Source organism: Rhinolophus hipposideros (genome assembly GCF_964194185.1).
Source record: "Rhinolophus hipposideros genome assembly, chromosome: 11".
In the NCBI taxonomy this organism is placed as follows: Eukaryota; Metazoa; Chordata; class Mammalia; order Chiroptera; family Rhinolophidae; genus Rhinolophus; species Rhinolophus hipposideros.
The window spans coordinates 37,779,899-37,805,761 of record NC_138057.1 but is presented as its reverse complement, the minus strand read 5'-3'; the positions used below and the strand labels follow the sequence as shown (position 1 = coordinate 37,805,761).

Here is a 25,863-nt window from a genome sequence, read left to right as displayed (position 1 = left end):
GTCTGAATTATTTCACTTAGCACGATATTCTCAAGATCCATTCACATTGTCACATATTTCATTTTTTCTTTTGGCTGAGTAGTATTCCATTGTATATATGAGGAGTGACTTGAAAGACTTCACTTATCTAGGATACCACTGAGGTATGAGTTCTGACAATTAAGTTTGTGAACTTGTTACAAAGATGTTGCTAACCTTTCTTGATATCAGAGGGATTATTCATTAGGGATTTGTACCAACTGGACAAACAGTTAACCAAATTTACTATTTGGAAGTGCTGAAAAGGCTGTGTGAAAAAGTTAGACGACCCGAACTTTTTGCCAACGATTCATGGTTCTTGCATCACAACAATGCACCCTCTCACACGGCACTGTCTGTGAGGGAGTTTTTAGCCAGTAAACAGGCTATTGAGGGTATTGGAACACCCTCCTTACTCACCTGACCTGGCCCCCAATGACTTCTTTCTTTACCCAAAGATAAAGGTAACATTGAAAGGTAGACATTTTGATGACATTCAGGACATCAAGGGTAATACGACAAAAACTCTGACGGCCATTCCAGAAAGAGAGTTTCAAAACTGCTCTGAAGGATGGACTAGGTGCTGGCATCCATGCATAGCTTCCCAAGGGGAGTACTTCAAAGGTGACCACAGTGATATTCAGCAATGAGCTATGTAGCACTTTTCCTGGGATGAATTGGTGAACTTAATTGTCAGATCTCATATGTACCCATTTTCTTTAATTAATCATTCATCGAAGGACACTTTTCATTGAGGAAAGCTGGTGGTATCAAGAGAGCTGATTGATTGGGTTCTCTTTAAATATTTCCCTCATAGCCACATCTTTTTCAACAGCTAGAAAAGATATAAAGAAAAAACAGGGGAAGGTAAATAAGATCAAACATATGGTGATAGAAGGAGAACTGACTCTGGGTGGTGAGCACACAATGTGAGATATATATATATAGATATAGATATAGATATAGATATAGATATAGATATAGATATAGATATAGATATAGATATATGATGTATTACAGAATTGTACCCTTGAAACCTATTGTCACCCCAATAAACTAAAAGCAAAAACAAAAATAAAAAAAAACGGGAAAGGTAAGTAAAATCTTACATTTTAAGTAAGTAACCTAGGTGAGGTGCTTAGACTTTTAACTGCTAGTTAAAGAGAAATGTGGCTAAGAATGAGAAACACTTTGAGATCAACTTGATATTAAACCACACTGAAAGTTTAGGACGAATCTCTTGGAAGAGCAAGTATTTGCCTACAAGCTAACAAAAATTTGGAAGAGTGGTTAAAGGAAATCTGATATAGCAATGAGAAATATTTAACTTCTTTAAAAATTGCTTTCTAATATCCAATTTATTTTTTTTTCAATTTAAAAATGATGCTCATTTAATGAATAATTTTGTTTTAATTTGCCAAATTTTACCCTTTAATAAGTAGAAAAACCTCTTTTATAAGGAAGATCTGACTAGTCATTCACATTTGTGGTGGGACATTTACCATGTGATTTGAATTATACGAGGGAGGCAACCTTGCCACCTAATGGTGGTATATTAAAATAGTAATTTTAATTTCAGTTCAAGTTGAGGTAGGAACTTCTAAAATGTGGTAAATACTAAACGGCAGAATAGAGAAGTGACAGGAAATATCATCTTCCTTTTCCTTGAAAGCTACTATATGAAACATATGATTAAAAAGATTACGGAAATCTCTAGAAAGCCCAAGGTAGAAAAAAATACTTTAATTGGCAAAATCTCCTTCACTGACGGGATCTTTCTTATTAAATGTAAAACACTGAATACTAAGAAAAAACTAAATATCTTTCTTGAAAGGTTAAGTGAGTGGAACATAGTCAAAGAATTGCATATGACATTTATCAAGCTCCAGAGGAAAAAGGACAAGTCAAGTCAATCCCTTGTCTGTCAATCATTGGGACAATACTTTCTATATTTATTAAGTCAATGATATACAGCATTCAAAAATGACAAAAGCAGGCTGATGTTCTCAAGGCAAAAAAGTCTATTTTAATAAGAAACGAGTAACTCTGTGGTTGTCTCTATCTTTCCTTGCCTTTGTGACTGTTATGACTTTTGTGTCCTTTTCCCATCTACATTATATTTAGCATTGAGAATAAAATTTCTAGTCAGCCAGACATATTATTCAGAATCTATAGATTAATTATTCCTTTGATATTATGCTTTTAGAAACTGAGTTTTCTATAATTAACTGTAGGATAGTAAGAGCAAAACCAAAATATATCCTTTTAAGTGTGTTTCTTCGCATAAATCTTCAAATCTTTTAGCCATCACGCCATAAAATCACATGATCCTGTTCTCTTTCCTATCCACCTCATTATAAGAATTCCCTGAGGGAAGAGCTGACAACACTTGATGAATTGAGGGAGTCATTCAGACATCTTGCAGAAAAGTCTCTTTGAGAGGTGAGCAACCAAATGTCACCCTGCACTTTTGATATATGATTAGTGATTTTATGAAAGTGATAAGGTATATTAGTCTAGTTTTGTATCCTTCTTGTTTGTGTTTAACACATAGACCATCCCACTCACTAGTTCCTCAACTTAGCTTCCTCACAGAAAAAGTACACCCTACACGTTGCTGCCTAGAAATGCTGCAACGATGACTTCCGAACTTGTTCAGGTCGCTGAGAACTGGGGAGTCTGTTGTGGCACAGAGTAACAACGATAAAACAAACTTCGAATATATTAAATATATGTTCGGAACTTGTGAATTATCTCATACTAGATTTTATTGTATATAAGTGGTAGCAGCCACCAAAGGTTGAAGAAAACTTACAAGAGATTATAAGAGACTTAGTAATGTTTTGCTCATTAACCCATTGCTTTCATTTGCAAATTGGAAAAGAATTATTTTGGTTGAAAACTAACCCATTTCCTTTTATGAATACCGGTGTTTTGACATAGTTTGAAAAACATTATGCCAAGGTCAGTGTGTCTCAACCCTGGATGTGCCTTAGAATCACCAGAGCAATTAAAAAAAAATCACATCAACACCAGGATCCACCCCAGATGGACATGCTGAGAATTCTTGGGTATTTTACTCAAGCATTTATAGTTTGAAAAAGTTTTCCAGGTGATTCCAAGTGTACAACCGAGGCTGTGGGAGTTATGCTGGGCACGGCTATAGATAGATATTGAGGGAGAGTCTACTGGGACTTCGTCTGTGAGAGGCAGGTTGACTTTTATTGTTACTTACCTAATGTTCTCTGATGGATAGTAGCAACAGCCTCAGCCAGTCAGCTGCTGGAACCTATCTGCCTCCCAAAGATGAAGACATTCAGTCTCCATATAACATAGACCAATCCCTCCAAGATATGTCCGTTCTGTATTCTGTTGCTCCATATATGCCTTAGTTCCTTTAACAGTTGTTTAAAATTCACTTGCTTCTAGAATAGATAGTATTGCCTAGTGGACAGAGAATAGAAAGTAAAGTCAGGCAGATATGGTGGAAATTCTAACTCAGCTATTTATATGTTGATGCTTGGCTTTCTGAACTTTTGTTTCTTCAGCTGTACACTGTGGGTTAAGATTAATTCCATCACCACATGTAAACTGTGTCTGTTATAACTCTTCCCATCTTAGATCCACAACTCCCTTCTATATGACAGTAATAAATACTAGTAGTTATAATTGTATTGCAAATTTGCTTGCTTCATGATTTTGTAGTTTCGATCCACGGCTAGATTTCACGTATTTTTTTCAGGGATGCTCTCTTATTTCTTGGTCATTCCCAATCTTCTTTTCATTATCCCCAACCCCAATCTTGTACGTATCTCAGCCCTCATACAGTTTTCTGTATAGTAGTTGGGCTCTAACTGTTGATGATAGACTGTTCTTCCTTGATTTCAAAGTGCTATAGACTTCCTAATGTAGATACTGAAAACAATTGCATAGAATCAAATCTTCAGTAGTTCAATTAGTAAACTACGTAGAGTTAAATTGAAGGCATTTTGAAATATTTGTGCAATACCAAGTAGAATCACCATTTTAAACTAGCATGAAGCCCTAATGGTATTTTCATGTAAACTGCATTTTTTCCATTAATAATCAGAGGCTGTATAATTGTATAAATGCGTGCACAAAATCAGAGAGTCTGCCAAGAATTTCAGCAGACAATTTACATTTCTTTCTAATGTAAAATCAATTACTGTGGCCTGTTTTCTTGAGCTCAAACATAACTTTAATTATATCTAGGGACCGTGCCTTATAGTCCTGCAAGTTTTCACACTCTGATGCTAAGCGCAGATGGAAAAAGATGCTATAACATTACAATGTAGTTTTACAAATAGGTGTGAAGAATCAACCTTCTAAAATTTCATAGGCTTCAGCTTCTGATGGCTGCACCTGTGCAGTTGCAAATATTTTTATAATGTAGCTAACATTCCTTCTTTGGGATTTATCTTTATTGCGTTTAGGCTTCAAGTCTGGTTCCATAATCATTTATTTGGAGTCTTGCCCATGAAACTGATCAGACAGAAGGGCTGCCCATAAAGCTGAGGGTAGGAAGGGAGAAGGGCCTAAAGGTTAGAGTCAGACTGAAGGAATTCTGTGCATGCTTCTGCCAAGGATGAACAGCTACAGTGTATTGTGAAGGAAAACTAGGAGCACAAAATACATACTCAAACATCAGTTTATTGAGACAGTAAACATTTGAGTGAATGAACAGAGCCCCGACTATGTACCAGGCACCACCACAGGTTCTTACATAGATGACTCTCCTACCTGATTGACATCTAGAGACCTTTCTCCAAACAATGCAGTCTTCAACTAGATAATTCAGGCTCTAAATTTCCTATTAGTTCACTATTTCAGTAAAGGAGGTATATTGTTTGAGAATTAAAAAAAGTTTATTTCCCTTTATTGATATTCCATAGCTTTGAACAGTCAATGTGAAAGAAGTTTAAACATTAAAAAAATTTAATCATTCTTCATAAAAATTAGTCAGTGCAAAATAAGAGTGACAATTTTGTCTTCAAGTTCTAGAAATGTATGCGTTTCATGGTTCTCCCCACTCCATGCAGAGATACCATATAGGCTTGTACCGATTTTATACCCTACAACTCTCAGGAGATATTACCATGATGAAAGTGAATGGCAATCCCTAGAATTGTACATAACTTGGACAACTGTACCTGGTGGCCCAGAATATATGACCTACTCTTTTCAAACAATACTTGGCGTTCATGAAGTATAATAATCGTTTATATGAAGATCTTTTTTATTCAATACCACAGCAGAGTGTTTCGTGCAGTTGTCATTAGGGGAAGCAATAACTTCCCAATACTTTCCTATCTAATTTCTGGTTAACTATGTTAGATGACCTCGGACCTTTTATCGAGGACCAGTTGGTGACTTGACTTTCTCCCTCATTTTCTGCTATCTTACATTAACCAATTTCAATCACTTACTTGAAGTACAGGTTTCAGGTGACTATTTTAATTTGCCATTCCCTAGGGCAGTATATCCCCAATTTGCCTGATGTTAGCAATAACTGTGTCTGTAAATAATACAGATTCCTAGTCTCCATTTCATGTTTTTAGAATCAGAAGTTCTAAGGTAGGGCCTGGAGATTTGTGTATCTGCTCTTGGGTACATATTTCTTATGATGTGGAATTTCCTTATCATAAGATATTGCTGCCGTAGAATGTCTCCCACAGAACATCTCCGTTACCAAAGCCTATAACTAAAGCCAAATGGTAGCTCAGGGGTATCCCAGGAACTTCTTTCAGGGTCTTCAAATATGCACATTCAGAAGATCCTCACGGTGGTTTTTGCAAATTACTCAATTACATAATGTTCTTAGGTCCATCCTATTTGATTAGAGCTGTTACAAAACAGGGAGTCCTATTACAGCTAACAAAGAGGCCCCTCACCTCCAGCAGATGTCCATCACTCATCAAATTCAGGGAAGCCTGCTCTGATGGAGCTTGAGGGGAGTCATGTGCATGATTAAGAAAACTCTTTGGAATTCTGCCATCTTGCTCAGCTGCAGAGTACTTGCCCACAAACCACTTCATGGACGCTACACAACCCATCATGAAGAAGGCATGACTATGAGGGAACTAACAGTCAATGAATCTAACTCAGTTTCCCAAAGACCACATACAGCAAAGGGTATGGCCAGAGTGCACTTCCAGTTCTCAGGGATTCCAGCTTAATAATGTTTTTTGAAAATACCACAGTGCCTCTCTCTAGTGTGTGTGTATGTGTGTGTGTGTGTGTGTGTGTGTGTATTGGGGGGTGTATGTGTTCTGAACTATTGATTACTCTGTAGTCACGAGCAAGATAGATGTTCTGGGGGTGAGTGTGTGGCCCGTGGCAATGTGCATGCAAGGGGTGCTGAATTGTAGGGTCGTATAGGACTATTCCGGATGTGAAGTTGCTTTTCTATGATCATCATATCATCTGGGAGGGCATTTTGCTCTGTGTCAAAAATGAAGAAAACCCAAACAACATATGCTAATTCTGGTTCAGACTCCTCAGCATTTTTCTTCTGCCTGTCTCCATTCGGGCACCAGTGCTTAGGGATGCTGAATATTCTCTCCTCCCAGGTGAAGAGTGTTGATTCCTAAGGAAATAGGCCCAAGGGGATTTTGGTAGTGGACTCTGCCTATAAGCGGTTGAGAAACAAATGTCTAGGGAGTGCCTGCCCAGTTATCATAGATATCATTATTGAATGGGTAGATTTGGGGTCTTCAACGGTCCTGTCATCCTTGGGTTCTGGCAAAAGACTTTGAGTATTATTTCACCTCAGGGATGACAACACAGAATGATTCTCAATGAATAATTGGCTTTGGCATTTGCTTAGGTTACAGTTATGCCTTGCCTATAATTTTAGGCAAAATTTTAGCAAAAGTTTTAGACAGGTAAAATAATGTTCCAAGGCAGGTACCTTTACATTGGGGTTCACACACAGTGGGGGTGCATGAAGACTTTCCAGACTCTTAACATTAATGTTTACTTTTCTCTAGTACTGATGGGCTTGAGGTTTGCTGGTTCCTCCCCACCCCACTCTCCACAAATGCTTTTTCTTGGGTGACGGTGTAATTTATCATTCATACTGCAACACTTTTGAGAGTAAATGGGGCACTATTAAGAGTTATGGCAAGGCAACACATGTGAACTGGAATTATAGACAAAACTGCACTGTATGGTCACCTTACACTTCTCCCATTTTCCAAAGGAAGGCAAGTGTCTTCTCCCTCCTGATTCTGACTATGGTAAATGACCCTAAGTTGAGTAAACTTCTGGATGACAAACAGTCATTTGAGACTACATGGCACTTTAGGGAATAACTATTACCGGTAAGGCAAAGATTTGCAATGAGAACTAGTGAAGAGGTGGTACGTTATGTGATCCATGAAATAAATTCATGGTGAGTCTCTGTGACTTCTCTTTCTCCCTCTCTATCTTAGAATTGGAATTGAGATGGTTGTCACAAGCATGTGTAGTAACACACTTACTTAAAATGAAAATGAAACCTTGGTTTATAGGATGGAACATAAATCTGAGTTGGCTGATGGGTTTGACAGTGAGGACCAGTGTTACCAATCAGGCTGTGTGACAGATATTTACCCTAAAGTAAGTGAACTAATTTTTCAGCTCTCAGGTTTTGAAAAGAAAATTTTTAAAAGATCCATATGCATTTTACCATATACCATAAATTATACCTGTAGCAGCTATCAAACATATCACAATTTTTAAATATTAACTTAAAAATACACAACTGGTACATCATTTTCCACAGTTCTTTTAGCAAAAATCTTTGAAGACCATTTGAAGTGTTTACATTGAAGTGTTCATGATGTTTACTGTCCTGACCTGTTATGTCCCTGTCACTGTGTCAACCACAGTGGCTGCCACATATTTCCAAATGCACCCCCTCTCACAAGCACACACGTGCAATTACTGTGGGGCCAGTAACTCTTCAAATGATTGAATCCCATGTTACAGAAGGTACCCGAGGAAAGAAAATGATGATGGAAGTGATCCCTTTCTTCTTCTAAGATGCTAAGATGAAACTGAGTTTTTCCAGTTCTGGGAACTGGAAGGTAAAAAAACAAAAAAGAAAAGTTTCAAAAAAAGTGCCTGCTGCTTTAGAACAGAAGAGGGTAAAGAGAGCCAAATGGGACTGCTTGGCTAGTGGTGGCTTGCTCACCTGTACAAAGGGGCTATTATAAACATAAATATTGTAATTACATAAATATGGAGGCAAGCTTGCTGGTGGGCCAATAGGAATTCTTAACCTAATTCCTAGTCTGTGTCTTTGCGTAGTTCTGAAAAAGTTAGTTCTCTCTCAACAGGTCAACATTACTAATGTACCTTTGGTACCTGACAAGAAGATGTACAAAAAATGGCTTATATTTTTGTCGGTTCTTTGTTAGAAAATGGCACCCTCTCATATATTATTCTGTTTGACTTCAACAAGAGTAGTTCACCACATGTGGAAATGGCATTTATGCTAAAGAAGGCAATGCTCAGAGCATTTTTCAAGGCTGGAAGATTTAAACATCTTCTGGGGTTGCACTCTGCTTCTTGTATAAACTGCTCATATCAGCAAATTAGCCTGTGGAATAGTTCGTTGACTCATGGCTAATTAAAGAATGTCTCTATATCCAAGAGAAAACAATTGAATGTGTAATTTACAAAATTATTTTTAACATTTGACAAAGCTAATTATACCGACACTGCTGCTGTAGGTAACCCAAAACTAACTGCATTATAATTATAATGGCACAGATTTAACCCATGGCTGCAGGCTTCAAACATTTTCTTTCTTCTACTCCCAAACTAGTAATTTTTCACAAAAGTTCATAAAACTCTCTAAAAGAATATATTATTAGAAGGCAAGCAGTACAATGAATTCATGAATTCAAATTGACACAATTTGGCATGCTATCCAGGTGAAGATTGGGTGTAAATTGTTTAAGTAGATTGAAACAGATGAGCCTACAAATGGAAAAGATGGGTTGACACATTAGACATTAATATTTGTGTAGGTTTTCTCCTTGTTTGTTGATTTTCACCAATCTTTATTTTCTTTTTTCTTTTTTTGCTAGCAAATTAACACTTAATATTAATGGTTAGGGTGAGGTCTTAACATATATTTCCCATGGAAGTACATACTTAATAAAGTGGAATGTTAGTCCAAAACATGACAGAGGGGAAATTATATAAAATTGTTTCAACTATGAGTCTTGTTCATTTTTCTTCCTATTTCTGCTACCACTGACCAGATTCACACACTTATTTTAGGGTTGGAATATTAAGCAGTTTCTCTTCTCTTGTGTCCTCCCTATTCACATCATTCTGCCTCTTTAGATTACTCTTCTTTGAGTGTCACCATCGTTTACACCCCATTCAATGGCCCAGACTACCAATAGTTGATATGTGAACTACTTAGCCTGCCAAACTAAAGTACCTACCATTTATTCAGTATTTACCAAATATTAAGGACTGTATATGCCTATTGTTCTAGTTAATCCTCACAATAACCCCATGAAGTAGATATCATTTCTCTCTTTTATGTAAGGAAAGAGAAACTCGGAGAATTTGAATAATGTTTTCAAGGTCGTATAGCTAATAAGTAGTGGAGCTGTGATTTGAAAATGATCTACCTGATTCCAAAGATTATGACTTCAACTGCTAGGCTAGACTTGCTCCAAAGAGACTCCAAAATCTGACTCTAATTTACCCTTTTGCCTTATACCAGTTACTTCCCCACACCTCATATTATTCATTCATTCATTCAAAAATATTTACTAAGTATCTACCATGTGCCACAGACTGGTAAGGAATGGTTGTACCCTGCCTTCCTATTGCTTATAGTCTAGCAATAATATGTTTGTGCTTTAGGTAACCTGGTCAAATGATGTTCTCTAAGCTTGCAATGCACTTTCCCTTCCCCGTGGCATTTTCTAATGCTTTCTTGCCAGATCCTACTTATCCTTTGTCTCATGTCCTTCCCCTCCATGATGTTTTTTCTAAACCACTCAAACCTATGGAGATTTATCCCTCTCTGAAGTTACAGATTAACTCATTCTCTAGGTTCACTAGCTCTGCCACCAATTAGCTATGTGACTTTGGGAAAGTTATTTAACTTCTCTGTACCTTAGTTTCCTCATTTATGAAGTGAGGATAATAATAACATCTATCCCACATAGTTTCTGTGAGGATTAAATGAATTTATTTATGTAAAGTGCTCAAAACAGTGCCTGGCACATATTAACAAAATGTGCTAACGATACTATCGTGTTTCCCTGAAAATAAGACTTAGCTGGACCATAAGCTCTAATGTGTCTTTTGTAGCAAAAATTAATATAAGACCCAGTCTTATTTTAATATAATGTAAGACCGGGTCTAATATAATATAATATGATATGATATGATATGATATAACATGATGTAATATAACATGATATAATAATACTGGGTCTTATATTAATTTTTGCTCCACAGGATGCATTAGAGCTGATGGTCTGGCTAGGTCTAATTTTTGGGGAAACATGGTACTATATTATCTTGAAACACAAAATTCAACGTAGTAAATTTGAAGATCTACTTAGATTTATTAAGCTCTGATGAATTGGGCAGCATCCCATCTGGTAATTAGAGGGATGCTAATAGGGGTTGCACAAAATGGAAGGTTTTTATAGAGACAAGGTAGGGCAAGGGAGCTATTATGAAAAGAAAAGAAATAATTATTTTTAGGCCAGGACATCTTTTGGAGGAGGAAGGGGCCAGCAGGGTTTTATCATGTAGATTGCCTTTTCTTCCTTTGGGGGATATTGATGGCCCACGCTGCAGATTGCCTTCCTAGTGTTTGACCAGAAAATTCCGTTCTGTTTAATTAAGATTACATTTTTGGTGAAGGTTGAAACTACAGTTAGGTCAGGTATTAAGTCTAGGTTTGGTAATGTGGACTTGAGCACAAGGACACTGCTTTGGGCCTGTGGTTTTCTTTCTTAAGAATTATTATTCTGTGGTTTATTTGTAAGGAATCATTGATATTTCTGGTAGGTATGTATGTAGCATCATATACCTCTTGTATTATTATTTTAAAACTGTTTGTAAATTTCTTTTTATTTCTATGGAACTTACCAGCGTTCTTTGTCCTGCTCTAATTTTGCTGTGATTGTGTTCTTTATAAGAGAATTTACTGTTAGAAATAACATTGTTCTTATTTCTCACATCTTAAGGGGGTAAAAATACTGTGTTGTAGTGAGGTTTCAAAGATTGGTTCCACTGTGATTTAGCTTCATTCTACTTATGTTCTTATATTTGAATGGGGTTTTGAGCCTATAGAGTCCTGGTAGTCTTCAGATATCTGGTAGAATAGGTGAAGGGTGTAAGCGTAATTTTAGCTGCACATTTAGATTCACATATATTAGAGCCAACATAATTTAGAAGGTGACAAATACTGGTTGTGGGCGTGAGGGGGAGGGAAGTTTAGTCACAGAAACTTAAAGAAGAGCTGGATATACATTCCGAAGTTAAAAGTAGTCCTTGGCCAATAGAAAAGCTTGCAGCTACTGAGGGGGATGGCCTAGAACATCCAGTAGACATCTAGAATGTTCTAGAACATACTAGAAATGCGCCAAAGACATTTAACAGGCAACAAACCCACATTTTCATTTGTCTTCATAAATGTTTTGTATTGAAGGGAGTAGGAGAGACAGGTTGAATAGAGGGAATAACAAGTCACCCTCCCTTCTGACAGCACTACACAATTCTGTGATAATCTGGCTCTTTGCTTGGTTCTGAGACCATTTACTTCTAAACTCATGGCAACAATTTGGCCTGACTCTATCTTTGTTTTATTAGAGAGGCCTCATTTACAAAAGGAAAAATCATCTTATCTTTAAAAATACTTTTATATAGAGAAGTGAAGTGTTATGTATGCTTGTTTTTATGAGCACCAGACCATATCCTGTACTTCAAGCTCCCAGCTTCACACACACGTAAGGTCAGCACAGTTATCTCCTGATACATTACAGTGCTGCTAGATTGCTGCTGGTTTTCTTTTAGGATATCATTAGCAGAAGATAATTATTATACAAAACAAACATATTAGAAATGTATGCCTCTTATACTTCCTTGTTTGTTAACTCACTGCAGTTGCTTTTATGTAGAGTGAATCAAGGGGTTCTGCAAAGGTGAGTCCATCTGTATATTCTCCATCAGTTGGCTATAGTGCTGAGCTTTCTCTTTTCGGAATTATGTTTTTTGAATAAATAACTGGTCTTATGAAACTATGTTCAAAGAAAGCTATAGAGCTGTAGCATCTAGGAGTAGTACCATGCTGGCATAAGGATGACAAATGCATGGCATGTATGTATGCTACTTCTCCTCCACTCCTGCCCTGTGGCACATTCCAAATCAACCATGACACTCTGCCACTGACTCTAAATAGGGCCTTAGAATCCTTGCCAATACATGCTCCAGGAGGCATTACCAATCAATTAAAATTGATGCTTGGGATAAAATCGATTTACTCTCAGTGCATAGATTGAGTGGTTTATAAAATCAATGTAGCACAGAGCAATCATCTGGTAGTGGATCATCAGAACAATCATCTTTTGGTATATGGAGGAAGTTGGGGGAAAAGGATGTCTCCCTGATTTTAGAAGAGTGGAGTGTTAAAGAAAAATTGGACGCAACAACAATGCATGTTCAGACAGAGACAGACTTTACAATCTTTCTTAAACTACCTTTGCTCAGCTGCCTTGTATTTCTCAATGCTCTAATAACAGAAAAAAGAGCCGAGATGTTGTACAAAAACATGAATTAAAAATATCCACCCCATTAATTTCTATCAGTCCATAGCACTTTTAGGCTCTAGGGAAGTTCTCTGCTGGGCAGACCACTGGCTTGAAAAAAACACTGAATTGGAACCCTGTTAGGATCATAATTTCTAAAATAACTTATTCAGTAGGAAAACTTTTCTGAACTCTGTTCATAGTTCTTGAGAATATTGGGTTGGTGCAAAAGTAATTGCAGTTTTTGCAATTATTTTTAACCTTTTAAACCACAATAACTTTTGCACCAACCTAATAATTTCTAATATATTTTAAAGGATATCACTTCCTGTTTTCACTCTCTTAATCAGAGCTTCCAAATGAAGGACCTCACTTCATCCAAAGAAAGGTTCTGTCAAATAGAATCAGTTTTCAGTTTCCTCTCTCTTGGGTAAAGCATGACATACAAAGATAACAAAATACATTTCACTAAATTAAAATGTCCTTTCACCTGCATACCTAGAGATATATTTCTAGGTAGTTTATAGGACAACTCTTTAGAGAGCTTAACTTGGGAAAACTATATTTAGGAGAAATTAACAAGTGATGACTGAGTGTCAAATAGATACTGAGGAGATATTCCAAAAGGAAGGTGCTGGAATCCAACCCACACAATGTTTACACATTGGCCTCTTCCCTTTGGACCGACTTGATTGAGGACAGTAGTCTTGGATAGTTTTTGGGCTTTTTGTTTTGTTTTGCAATGATTGGACCTCTCTAAAATGTTCTATACAATGAAGTTCATTTATATAGTCCTGAGCAATCTTTTCCTGTGCTGTTGTTCATGTCTGTGGCCCTGCCAAAAGGGACATGGACTTCGAATTAACTTTTTTCTACACATACTATATTGTATGTGTTCTGTCTTTATTTGCGGTTATTGTGAGGTCACCAATTTTGTTTTCCCTTTGGTATTCAATATTCTTGGACAATTTTCTATGGCCTCAGGGAGATTCAGAGGGAACAGATGTTGTATAAACCGTATCCTCTGCATGTTTTCCCACTTACATTTCTTTTTTGAAAGAAAAAAAAAAAACCCAGAGGATAGCTCTCTGTTTATGGGACGACTTTTTTTTGTTTTGTTTTAAATGCCAAGAAACTATTTATTAAATCTATTCTACCTCTGTTGTGGAAGAGAATGCTCCCTTTTGAATGGAATGATCAGTAAACTGTGTTAGCTGCTCAGGGAGCTTGATAAAGGACATTTTCCAAAGATATCCAGAGTGATGGATATAAGCCACTAGTTTACTTATTTTTTAATCTACTTATGTGGAGACCTTTTAAAACACATATTAAGTTTCAGAAAATGTCAGCAAGTCCAGTACCATATGTCAAAAATTTCAACAGTGATTAACCATCCTACTTGGTTGAAAGTCAAAGACAATTTCAGTGTCTGTGAACTTTAATATCTGGATATTATATCCATGGGCCTGTTCCAATTTGCCAAGTCAAACCAAAAATCCACGTCACAGCTTTCATCCTTTTCTCTGAGTAAATTTTTTGCCCCCTCCTCTGCAAATGTTTGAAATAAGCTGAAAAAACAGAACACAGTAGGTAACCTGGAAAGTGTTCTAATCAGAAATATTTTCACTCATGGGGTAAGGCTTTATGTAACCCACCAGGAGCTGTGATCTGAACCACCCATTACAAGCAATAAAGCATCGAAATGAGGATGTATTTTTATCAGCTTTCCAGATCCATATTTATTTATTTTTTCTCAGCTGCTCATGTGAAAACTTTATCGTGAATTGTGCAAATGCATAGCTCTACAAGCCTACCGGGCATATATTCAAATGTCAATTTCTACTCCCAGTTAATCTTTTCCTTTATACTTTTTCTTCTTTTGTCTTCCAAGTGACAGAGGATAATAGGAAAATACAAATGCATTGAAGAGACAAATGCAGAAAATAAAATCTACCCTTGTGCACTGAACATTTCAATATTGGGTAGCTGACTTCCAACAAGCACTGGAGTCCATGTCTTTTAAATAATAATTTGGTCCTACAGGATCAACACAGTGCGACATGTGGAAAATATTGTTGTTTACTTAGCTTTCTAAAAACATATTTTGCTTTAAACTGTATCCTAAAAAGTTTGCACAGTGTTTATGTGTACCATTTATATACAGTTTGGACTAATAATAAGTTGAATACCTACGTATTCACCAACCAGTTTAAGAAATAGAAAATTATCAGTACCCTTTGCATTGTCCCTTCCTAATACCCCTCTTATCTATCTACTCAGTAATACCCTCTGTCTCGAAAATTGTTCTATCTCTTGCTTTTCTTTAAAGCTTTACTTTATCTGCATGTTTCCATAAGTAATTTTTGATCATAGAGTATTTGAAGTTTATATAAATTAAACCTATACTTCATGTTTGTTTTGCTCAACATTATTCTTGTAAGACCCGTCCATGTTCATGTGGGTAGTTGTAGTTCATTTATCTTCACTAGAGTATTCTATTGTAAGAAAAAAAATCCACTATTTATTTAGTGGTTCTCCTGTCAAGTGACATTTTCAGTTGATCTAGATTTTTTCTTATTGCAAGGAATATTGCTAGAAAGATTCCTGGTCCTCATTGCCTTGTGGTTATGTGTAAGCATTTCTCTATAATATATAGGAGTGGAATTACTGAGTCAGAATCTGGGCATCTTCAACTTTACTTGACAGTGCTATCCTGCATTTGGTTTTTATTCAATTTTTTTTAAAAAGTTTGTATTAAGGGAATAAAACTTTTGAATGAATTTCAACTTGATGTTAATTTCTGTTTACTTTCCCCTACATGCTTAAACAATGGTCCTGGCTTAAAGTTATAAACCATAGATCTGCATGAAGCTGTTGTTGGTACCTTTGCTGTGTTCTTACTTTATGTCCACTCTGATTGTATGCAACTAATCTAGACGAGGTTCCTTCCATTCCTTAGTGTAATACCAATGTTCCTTTGCTCACTCATCCCTATGGCCTTTCCCATGAGTAATAGGATGAATAATCTTCTTCCCTATCTATAACTGTAGTGGTCATAGATTGTTTTATCTGACTATCATCCTGTCCTTTTTCTGGGAATAGTACTTCCTCCACTTTTAAAATTTTTTTAAAAATTTATTTTTAATTGAAAATATGCCCAATATAAAATTTATCATCTTAACCATGTTTAAGAATACAATTTAGTAGTTTCAGTGCATTCACATTGTTGTGTAACCAAACTCTAGAACTCTTCATCTTGCAAAACTGACTCTGTACTTATTAAACAACTCCCCATTCCCCTGTTCTCCCAGCCACTGGCAACCCATCCATCTGCTTTCTGTCTCTATGAATTTGACTACTCTAGGTACTTTGTATTAGTGGTATTATACAGTATATGTCTTTTTGTTACTGACTTATTTCACTTAGCACATTGTCCTCAAGGCTCATCTAGATTGTAGCATGTGTCAGAATTTCCTTCCTTTTCAAGGTAAAATAATATTGCAGTGAATGTATAAACCACGTTTTTCTGCTTGTCCGTTCATCCGTTAATGGATGCTTTCATTTTTTTGGCTATTGTCAACAATACTGCTGTGAACATGGGTGTACAGATATCTTTTCAAGACCCTACCTTCAACTTATTTTGGAATATACCCAGAAGTGGAATTGCTGAAGTACTTCTTCTTCTTTAAGGAGTACTGCTCCTATCTGAATTCCAACCATGTGGTTCTGGTAGGGGCTGCCAATCCAATCATAGCACCATGCTTTCTCTTGCCACAGTTCACTGGCTGATGGGCGAACTCTTGATCCAAGTGAAGCTGCTAAGAGTTCCTCCCTGGGAGTTTTCAGAGTGGAGCTGGAGGAAATAATGTAGTCCTTTCTGTTGTGGAAGCTGTGAAGCTTAGATGCTATGACTGGTCCGATGCCCTGTTATGTGGAGGAGACTCTTCTGTGAGAGGGGAAAATTAAGCCACCAGGCAGAAAAAAATAAAGATGTTAAACAAAAGAGTCCTGGCTTTACTCTCCTCCCCGCATCAGGTGAGCCAAGAAATTCCTCTCTTTCTTTAATCGATTTGAATAAGACTTACATTTTTTGCAGCAAGTGTCCCGAGGTATGTAGTGTCATAGTTATACCCACCTTGTACACTAGACAAGTTTTATCTTATATTGGCAAACAGACAATATTGATTCCTACAATTCTGCTAGCTGTTGTAATGAATTGAGAAGAAATATAATGACATGAGACAGAACAAATGGTGCCCTATATTCCTTACTGAAATTGGCAGTAGGGAAGAACAAGAGAATGAACCTGACAAGAATTAAGATGGAAAAGGTAAAGATATAGTAATGAGCTTTCAGAAGAAAATATTTGAGTTCATCACAAGTGTTTGATGAGAAGGTTGACCTAGGCTATAAACCTAGGAAGTGTGACTAACAATAGATAAATGTCTGGGATTATGGAATGCAGAAAAACAAAATTTTCTATGTTAGGGGGCAGAATTTTCTGGGAGGGCAGATTTATCTTACGAGGTGTAATCAAACAATACAGTGAATATTTAAATAAAAAATGTATTATAGTAAAAAAAAACATTGCTTTTGCTTTGAGCACACTTATCCCATTGTTCTTGCCACTTTCTGAAGCATTTCTGGAAGTCCTCTTTCATGAGTGTCTTTAGTTGCGCTTTGGTGGCTACGTCGATGTCCTGAATCATTTTGATTTTGGGAAGAGCCAGAAGTTGCACGGTGCCAAGTTCCATGAAAAAGGTGGATGAGGACACACTGCAATGTTTTTATTTGACAGAAATTGCCATTTACCAGAAGCGATGTGTGACACGGAGCAGTGTCATTATGGAGAATGAATTCCAGCACACGTTAAAACACACTGTCTCTCAACCATAGCTCACATCTGACTGACTGCGCTAAACAAGTTGAAACTTGACACACACTGTTACTAAGGTTTGATGTACCTCTTCTGGTATTTAAGATCCCTGCCTTTCAGTTGGATGGCACTCAGCAGGATTCACCATGTTATGATCACAACGGAAAGGCTCTGTGTCACACATCTCTTTTGCTTTGGCAATTTCTGTCAAATAAAAACATTACAGTGTGTCCTCATCCACCTTAATCACTGGATCTGGCACCTTCTGGCTCTTCTCCAAAGTAAAAATAACCATGAAAGGTAAATGTTTTGAATTGATTCAGGACATCAAGGCAGCCACGATAGCATAACTAAAGACACTCATGAAAGAGGACTTCCAGAACTGCTTCAGAAAGTGGCAAGAACAATTGGATAAGTGTGTTCAAAGTGAGGAGGAGTATTTTGAGGGGGATTAATGGCAATGTGTATTTCACTGTAATATTTTTTTTTAATTTAAACATTTACCATAGTTTTTGATCACACCTCGTGGTCATAAGAGGGAGGATGAATTCCACTTACAAATGCCCTTGGTCCTTCCCAAAGTTTTGAACCTGAGAATAAAAGAAAGGGTTCTAGCTCAGCTGGTCTGAAAAACAAGCTATTATAGATAACCTTAACTGGAAATCTCCTACAAGTGAATGAAGTGAAGAAAGAGGAGCAGGAGGAGGTGAAGAAAAGGAAATTTACTGGAAGGGTACAGGAATGTCTCAAAGTATTCAAGGACAAGGTATACATTTTCAACACATAAAGGATGAGTGACTCAAACAAGAATGCTCAAGGAATGAAAGCAGTTATTTTCTTGCTATCTTTGGCTCCCTCTGGAACCTCTCTTCTTTTTGTGTGTGTTTCCATTTTATCCATCTCTTTTTCTCTTTATAGTTTGATTTTCTCTATTTGCTCATCATCATTCATGTCTTGAACATGGCCATCTCAATCCTGACTTTACATGTTCTTGCACACCCAACACTAAAATTTAAGAGAACGAGAATCTGATTGGCTGAGGTTGAGTATTGTGTCCACCCTGGTCCAACTGGCAGTTCTCGGAGAAGCTTGCTATCTCTTCAGTAGGTAATGGGCCAGCTAATGACCTCAGAGGAAAATTTGGACACATTCTCTACTAATGAAGTGGGCAAAAGGAACAATCAGGACCAGATTGGATACCATATATATGCCCCAGACTTAATTTATACAACATGTAGACTGAACTATCAAATTCTTCAGAGTTCTGTTCTCCATTTCTCTCTGATGACAATGTTTTAGTTGCAGCTTTTAATGCTTGCAAAGCCCTCACCATTTGTTTGTTTGTTTTTGTTGTTACCCGGAAGATACATATGACTAACTCCCACATTAGTGGTAAGGACTATGTAATCTGGAGCCACAGAACCATGGAAGAGAATGAGCCACTGTCTAGTTGAGTGACTTGAGCCATAATTTCCTTACCCATAAAGGGGGTCCAATAATGAATGCCTTACTTATCTTACGAGGTATAAGAGTTGAATGAGATATTGGGAGTAAAACTGATTTGTCACCTACAAAGCCATTCCAAGAGAATAGTAACTAGAACTGTGGCCCTCAATCTTGATAAAGATACCTTGGAATACCACTATAATTTGTGAAGGGTAAATAAATGGTTTGTTGTCAGTGATTTATTATTAATTATAAATATCCAATGTACATATAGCTCTTTAAAAATTAAAAGTATATTCAGTGATATCTATACTAATGCTGCTCGCATTCATTTGCATTCCGACATTTTCCTTAGTGGGAACAGAATGGGTGGAGTTTGGGAGAGCATGATGAGAATCCCTATAATTTTGAACTCCTTTGGGAGTGTGTGACATGTGTGCTTCATCTACCACACATTGTATCATGGCAGAATATGGTTGAGGGATTTGGAAATCATTAGACTACAAGCTATGTGAGGCAGGATCCATGTTTCCTGATTCAGTACTGTATGCCCCGCCATTAGCACAATTCCTGCCACATAGGTTCTCAGCATATATTTAGATGACCAGAAGCTGACTTTCTAAGAGACTACAGTTTTACTTATGCCACAGATATAGAATTTCATCCTTGTCCCAAGTGGAGAGGATGTCTTCTCTTCACCTTTGTTTAGGAGAAAAATACAATGCTCAGAGTCTTTGTGGTTGATTTAAGGTATTAGCCACCATTGTTAAGTTGTTCCTTTGAGATTCTAGGGGAAGTTGTGAATGGAGAGACATTTATTTATTGTAGAATATCTAATTATAAGGCAATTCCCAATGTGTGCATCATAAGCCATGAGGGATTTGTTGATATACTAATGAAAATAATTGATTGAAAAATACAAAATCTTAGTGTAGAAGGTAGATTGAGGAACAGTGGTTTAGAGGGGTACTCTCTTGTTTTGGAAAACAATTGAGTAAAATATTTATCCTGGTAAAGACTCTGAATGAGGAAAAATATTTGAATTTCTCTAAGAATAAGTTGTAGAAAATGCTCATCTCTACAGCATTGGGAAATGAGATAAACAGTTGCATTTGACTACTTTGGTTTTTAAATATTATTTTATTTTTTTAAAAGTTGGTAACAAATCATAAAGTGAATTCCTCTGGTATTGGCAGAGTAGGTGCTGGGGAAGAGAACAATTGCTCCTCTGAGGGAGCTTGTTGGGTGCTTGCCTCCTACAGTTAGGTTTTTCTATTTAGGAGGGCCATCTGCTTCATTAAACTTTCCAAGATCTCCAGGGAGTTCCACCATGTCTTAAAACTGAAAACTGCAGGAAAGTTTTAAGTTGCTGCCAGAAAACCAGATGTTAGCCAGATTGTCAAGTTCTTTCTTCCTTCCAGAACCAAAGATTTCAAGTGGGCTGAGTGAATGCAAATGTTGGACAATCCTTAAGGTTAGAATTGGGAGCTAATATTGACCTAATAATTTGGGCCTCTGTTCATGAAATCCCTCTAAAATCAGCCAAAGGGAACTTTGTTTATGTTTTTTTTAAATTTTATTTTGTTATTTTTTTAAGAGTGTGAGGGGAGAAATTCTGGCCTTCCACCGTCCCTACTGTACATTCCTTACTGAAAAATTACACATGCTACAGCTGGGGAATTCAGTAGATATTCCCAGTGCTGTTTCCATAATCCAACATGCATTTCTCTACATTTTGGATGGGTTTGCATTTCTGATTGTACCCTACAGACTCCCTGCTAATCTCAAAAATGTTGAGTGGAGGAAAAATATGCAATGGAAACTAAAAATGAAAACTGCTTCTTTTCATGTCCCGTTAAGAGCTGACATTTGAATGTCTGAATTATTTGGACTGGGGCTCTCAGTACAGATTTGCAGACACAAAAATAAGTATAGCATTTCTAGAAACAAGTGCTGAGGGAGGCTGTGTGGTCAAATGCTCTGGGGGTAGAAAGGCCTCCATTTTTGTTTTGACAAGTGCTGACTTATTTCCTGGGATTAGGGGGATCAGAGGCTCTACCTGTATCCAACCAAACAAGGTAACATTCATGTGTTTTCGGAGATCTAAAACTCTTTAATATTTTCCACTCTTAACCTTTTTCAAGATGAAATAAATCAAAACACTAAGCAACAAAGCAAAACAAACAAAACAAAACAAAAACAATCCTTTCTTGTCTCTATTGGGTCTGATATTTTCAAAATGGAGAAAAAAGTTTTAGGTGAAACCAATCTATCATTAACTATTATCCTCCTATTGTATGAGAGAAAAGCAAGAAAAACACAGTTCTGTTTACAGGTTTTATTTATCTAGCATGGCCTTATAATTTTATTTTAACTGAAGTTTGCCATAATGTTTGAGCCTAATATTACTTCCTATCTACTAATGCTCATGAAAACTTTCATTTTAACAGTATTATGGTAATCAAGATAGACTGAATTCTTGGTATGCCAGATAAAGGTATTACACGAGTATATCTATCTACATGGTCTGATTCTGCCTTTTGTACCGTTGGATGGGTCCTATGGCCATTGCAGACAAGAAGGCATATTTTCTCCTCTATGAAAAGGGCATGATTTTGCTGTCATAATTTGCTATCATATATTGAAAACATCCTTTAGACACATATGCATTCATGTTTTTTATTGTTTAAAGATATTTCAATTCAATTACTCATTTCCATCACTGGAATCTGAATATCTGAATTCAGATAGTATTTTCATAGTTAGTCCCAAGAATAAAAGGAGAAAATGGCTAAACCTGTCGCAGAAGATATATAGAGTCAGGAATATTCCATTTCTCAGTTTCCTTCATTCTTCACCTATAATACCAGTTCTACCTCTGCTAGCTTCCCTGAAGACACTGAGAGAGTTCCATTGCTAAGGAAAGAAAGGCCTACATTCCCTACTGGTCTACATTTATAGGTAGATTTTTTTTTCTCTCACAGAACACTCTTATTTACCAACGTTGGAAGATGTACACTGTTATATCAATATCACCCCTTCACTCTGTAGGATTATCCATAGTTGTTTTTTGTGATCATGTCTAGTAATTCACATCTTTCTATTTTTAGCAAATATTATCCAATCAAATCAAGGTAGCCTTCTGAAGCCTTAGTTAGCAGGTGCTGCGGGAGAAACTTCCTGTCCCCTGTAATAGCACTAACTTAAGGTTGCTGGCATCTAAATCTGCACTCACCACTGGAAAGCAGAAAGCCCATTGTCACTGCTGCACTGCTCTTTCTCTAACCATATGTCTTTTGCCCAAAGCCACAATTTATTATCCTGTCACTCCCTAGAAAGCCCTAGATTTCTGCTATTCTAAGACAGAGCAGCTATGGACAGAACAGCTTTCTTTTCTCCTTCCTTCCCTCCCTCCCTCCCTCCCTCCCTCTCTCCCTCCCTCCCTCTTTCCTTCCTTCCTTCCTTCCTTCCTTCCTTCCTTCCTTCCTTCCTTCCTTCCTTCCTTCCTTCCTTCCTTCCTTCCTTCCTTCCTTCCTTCACATCTGCCTTTATTGTGAGAAGCAGGTGGGATACTCCCGACAATAGTTAAAAATATTAATTTCCAAAAGCAGGGATTTGATGAAGCTATCTGGTTGGAACCCTTGGGAGCTCATACGTAGATGCTGACCCAAATAGCAGGAATAAGACCCCAAAGCCTGTAAAGAGCGAGGCCACCAAGGAGATGAGTTGCTCTTTGTGGGTGTCCCTAGTGTACCTGGTGGAGGTGACCTCATAAAAGAAGAACCGGGCAGTGAAGAACAAGACAATAGCCAAAAGCGCAAAGGCCGAATGGGGGAAGACAGCCGGGTTCACCGGCCTGGTTGGTGTACCTGCTTATGGCCACCAGCTCCATTCTGCCCGGTGCGAAGTCATCTGCCGCTCTGCCACCGGCCAAGCAGCTTTATTAGCAAATGAGCCTTGGATTTTAAAACTGCCAGTTCAACATGAATTAACATGAAGTTTCACTTGAAAAAAGAGTCACTCAAAGAACATGTTTTAAACCAAAAAACAGTCAATCTTTAAAACAAACAAACAAACAAAAACAAACGTTAATCATCATAATCTCTTTTCAAGAACTCTCTTCATCCCTAAGATCTACAGGTAATGTCCCAGTTTTTCTTTACAAATCAGAGTACTCCGCCTTTCAGTTTTGCAAATAAGAGAGAGACCTCTTGGCTTTTACTTGGATTCTGCAGCTCCTATATTACGAAACTGAGTTTGAATCAATTTTAGACTAATGCTGATACAAGGAGAGGAGAAGGCCCTACAGAGATCTCAGCAATACACAAAGCTACATACAGCCTTGGACTGTTCTAAGGCGAAACTAAATTGTGAGTGCCTTTTTGGCAGGGACCAAGCCTCTTGCTTTCTTTGTGCTCTCCCAATTCCGCCTGTCACAGAAATGAGCATGTAGTAGCTACTCAGTAAATATTCTGCACAATTATTACTAATCCCCTCTCCTCCAGTTCAAAGAGCACATTAATTAAACAACTTTAAGGAAATGTAGGAAGAAGAAAAAATTCACTCAAGGCCCACAAGCCAAATATCAGCACAATTGGTTTAGGAAATGTGTAGTTCGAAGTAATATGAAGTAAGGCCTGTCTTGATTATGCCCAACTGTCACATCATTAGCCCAGCCCACTCTTTCTCACACCCTGTAGACCTAAAAATAGTTCTTCCATATCCTTCCATCTGAAAAATTCCCATCTGCCCCACCCACGATCACAACTGGCTGAATGACACATCACATTCCTTCTAGTATGCCCCTCTTGTGGGATTTAAGGGAATTCAGAAATCTGCATACAGAAAATAATGTCAGACTGCTTTTATCCCTACATCCAGCTACTCATCCTTCACTTAATTCAACTTATATGTGATTAATGCTCCCTGTGAACTGGGTCACTATACATTCTGAGAAAACAAAGGTGAACAAAACAGACTAGATCCCTTTCACCCCAGAGCTTAAAGTCTGGTGGGAGAGAGGGGAAATAAACAAGTAAGCAAAGCAAGTGAGTAAACAGAATTTTGAGAAAAATCAGGAAACCATGAGAAAAAGGAAAGTAGACCAGATGTAATTGTTTTTGATTTCTTTTTTGGCTAAGTGCTTTTCTCCCTTGGATTTTTTGAGTATCAGCTCAACTATTCAGTAGGCATGTCAAGAAACCATACATAGCACAAGGGCAGTTTGAGTCTAAGTCTTGGCAATTGGAGGCCAGCATTCTAGTTAGACTAGCAAAGTATGCAAACCCAAAACCAAAGAAACAAGATAAGCTGTATTAAACTGTCAGATTGTATGTAACAGACAAGTCATAAATAAGATTAGATGTGGTATGGTGCCCATTGAGTTTTAGAGACAAAGAGTAATGCAGATAAATAAAGGAGGAACCTTACCGTAGGCTGAGTGTACTCTGTACTTCTGGACAGTGAGAACTTTGGAATGTTCTGCATTCTCTTCCTCTCTTCATGGCTGCCTCACTGTGTCACCCTCTAGTAACTTCTTCAAATATTATTGCAAGAGAAGATTGTTGCTAGTGAGATGATGACTGACTAATCCTTGTATTGCTGGAAGGGAGAAGTGGGATGGTTAGGAGTGATACTGTGTTACTTGTCATTTTCATTCTCTACTAAGGTCACAGTTACGACATGTTGCACTGTAGTTGTAAAGGCATTCATATTTACAGGAGTTGGATACTGATCTTTCTCTCCTCTGTCTACTTCTCATACCTCTTTATTTTTTATTTGAGTAAAATAAATATTTTACTTGCTTTATTGAAATATAATTGACATAAAACATTGTAAGATTTACGACAAAATGATTTGATACACATATATATTGTGAAAGGATTACCACAGAAAGTTAGTCAATACGTTGATTGCTTACATAGTTACCATTATGTTTTATTTTTTGTTGGTAAGATTGGAATTTATAGACAGTCAACGAGTGTAAGCACTCTCATTTATAATGGATAATTTCAAGAACTTGTGCATTATTCAGTGTCTGGAAGTAAAGAAGCGTTGAAAGGCTCACTTTCAGTTCAGATACCACAATTGTTCTTTAGAAAAAAGATCTTATATAGGTCTTAAAAATTAATATATTGTACTTTAGAACCATTCAGATTTGTAAATCATACAGATTAGTGGAAATGCAATAATAGTAAGATAATAGCAATAACTGTAAGAAAAACAAAAATAATGGTATTAGCTACAATTGGCTGAAAGCTATGTTGTGCACAGAGAGCGTGATCTCATTTATTCTTTGCAAAACACATGAGCATTTATTATTTCCATTTGATGGATGTGGATACTCAGGCATAGAGATTAAATTAATTGCTCATGGTCATGTAACTAGTAAGTAGAAGATCTAGGGCTAAAAACTTCTCTGTCTTAATCCAAAACTCAAGGTCTTCTATGAGCATTACCACCTTTTAGTGTAGGGAGAAGGGCCCTTGTCTCAAACCCCATGCTTAAAAGGATCTGACCCTCCTCTGGCTGTGTCCTGTCTCAAGAGGAAAGGAGCCAAGGGGACATGCTACCCCTTCTACACCACAATCTGAGTACCCAGGGTTTGAAATTCTTACATTAAAAGTCCTCAGCCAGCTTCCCAAACTTACTTACTTAGACCTATTGCTAGTGTGTCCTTCTGAGCATGGACCATTCATGGCATGCACACCCCAAGTGGAGTTGTGA

At 37.2% G+C, this 25,863-nt stretch overlaps 1 protein-coding gene and 1 pseudogene across 2 annotated transcripts in view; one reads left to right on the top strand and one right to left on the bottom strand.

Moving 5' to 3' along the window:
- Window positions 1-25,863, top strand: part of TRPM3 (transient receptor potential cation channel subfamily M member 3) — an 821,435-nt gene that overhangs the window by 8,824 nt on the left and 786,748 nt on the right. The window lies entirely within an intron of this gene.
- LOC308504790 (dolichyl-diphosphooligosaccharide--protein glycosyltransferase subunit TMEM258-like) lies at window positions 22,787-23,032 on the bottom strand (annotated as a pseudogene). The gene has a single exon. The product of its transcript is annotated as a dolichyl-diphosphooligosaccharide--protein glycosyltransferase subunit TMEM258-like (transcript).